Source organism: Betta splendens, unplaced genomic scaffold (assembly GCF_900634795.4).
Source record: "Betta splendens unplaced genomic scaffold, fBetSpl5.4 scaffold_29, whole genome shotgun sequence".
In the NCBI taxonomy this organism is placed as follows: domain Eukaryota; kingdom Metazoa; phylum Chordata; class Actinopteri; order Anabantiformes; family Osphronemidae; genus Betta; species Betta splendens.
In genome coordinates this window covers 128,645-130,843 of record NW_026577848.1, presented here as the reverse complement: position 1 = coordinate 130,843, position 2,199 = coordinate 128,645, and positions in this window count along the sequence as shown.

Sequence of the window (2,199 nt, the reverse complement as noted above, 5' to 3'; positions counted from 1 at the left end):
GGTGGAGATTCCTCCAACTTGGAAACAAGACCCCACACGCACGCACACACGCACACACACATTTTCTCCACTTTATCCAACGTGAAAAATCCTCCAACACGGCAGTTTATCCCACCAGAAGGATTCCTTCAGCGTGGTGGGAAAAAATCATCTAACCTGGGGGGAGAGTCGGGACCTGTCACCGGTTCGTCCAACTTGAAAAATCCTTCAACCTGGTAGTTTATCCCACCAGAAGGATGCCTCCAACGTGGTGGAGATTCCTCCAACTTGGAAACAAGACCCCACACGCACGCACGCACACACACACACACACACACACACACACACACACACACACACACACACACACACACACACACACACACACACACACACACACTTTCTCCACTTTATCCAACGTGAAAAATCGTCCAACACGGCAGTTTATCCCACCAGAAGGATGCCTCCAACGTGGTGGGAAAAAAAAATCATCTAACCTGGATTCTTCCAACCTGAAAATCCTCCAACGCGGCAGTTTATCCCACCAAAAGGATTCCTCCAACGTGGTGGAGATTCCTCCAACTTGGAAACTTGTGTTTGTGTGTGCTTTCACCTGCAAATTATTTCACCACCCTCACGTAGCTTGGACTAAAAACAAACAAAAAAAGAGAAAACTGGTCTTACTTATGAGTTGGTGTTAGGGAGATGCTTGCGTGCCCGCGTTTCCTGCATGCTTGCGTGCCTGACCCCCTGCTCATTGGCCTGCCTGCCTGCCTGCCTGCCTGCCTGCCTGCCTGACAGCTTGCCTGCCTGCCAGCTTGTCTGCCAGCTTTGCGCTCTCTCTTCATGGCCGCTGCTCGTTTCACCGCCGCACAGGTTCTAGAGCAGATTTTTTTAAGCCAATCAAATGACGACTCTGAACCAGAAGAGGAATCTGAGGAAGACGTGTCAAGTGAAGAAGAGAAAGAAAAAGGAGAAGCAGAAGAAGCAGATACAGCAGGACCAGAAACAGATGAAGGACAAGAAGACAGCGAGGGATGTGATCTAAGGCTGGACACTTCAGATGAAGAAGTTGATGATGAAGAATATAATGATGATGATGATGATGATGATGATGATGATGATGTTGATGATGAAGATGATGATGATGAAATAATAGAAAATGTGCAAAGACTGGAGCAAATAGAACTCGAGGATGAGGATGAAGAAGAAGAAAAAGAAGAAGAAGAAGATAAAACTTTTATCTCTAAAGACGGGAAAATAAAATGGTCCTCCGCTGTGTTTCGCAATGGCGAGGAAGCGAGGAACGTCCCTCTTAGTCCTCTTTCTGCCCAGGGACCCACAGAGTACGCGGCGGCTCAGGCGGTCGACTTTGAATCGACCTTCCGCATGTTTGTGACCCCGGCGGTGGAAAGGATCGTCCTGGAGAACACCAACCTGGAGGGCTCTCGAAAGCTCGGGAGTGCCTTGAAGGGCATGGACGAGGTCGACCTGCGAGCCTACTTGGGCCTCCTGATTTTGTCCGGCGTCTACAGGAGGAGAGGCCGTGGCCAGCCTGTGGGACGCCGAGAGCGGCAGGGCCATTTTTCGCGCCACGATGATGTTTCACGCTTACTCGAAGCTGTTGCGTTTCGACGATCGCCAAACTAGACCCGCCAGGCGAGCGACGGACAAACTGGCAGCCGTGAGAGAGGTCTGGGACGCGTGGGTGGAGCGGCTGCCCAGCCTCTACGACCCGGGTCCTAACGTGACGGTGGACGAGCAACTGGTACCTTTCAGAGGTAAAGCAAAAAAAAAAAAAAAACATGCAGACACAGACACAGACATACAAACACAGACAGACACACACACACACACGCAGACATGCAGACACAGGCACAGACACACACACATACACACACAGGCACATAGACACACACACCCACACACACACACACACACACACACACACACACACACACACACACGCAGACATGCAGAAAACACGTAGCAAGGCAGGCTTTTTCTTTTTTTTACTCTGTAAAAAAATATATTTTTAAAAACTCACCTTATTTTTTGTAGGTCGTTGCTCTTCAGACAGTACATGCATAGCAAGCCAGCAGCAAAATACGGCCTCAAGTTTTGGGTGGCGTGCGACGCCAAGTCCAGCTACGCTTGGAAGATGCAGCTTTACACAGGCAAGCCAGGAGGAGGAGGAGGAGGAGGAGAAAAAGAGCTTCT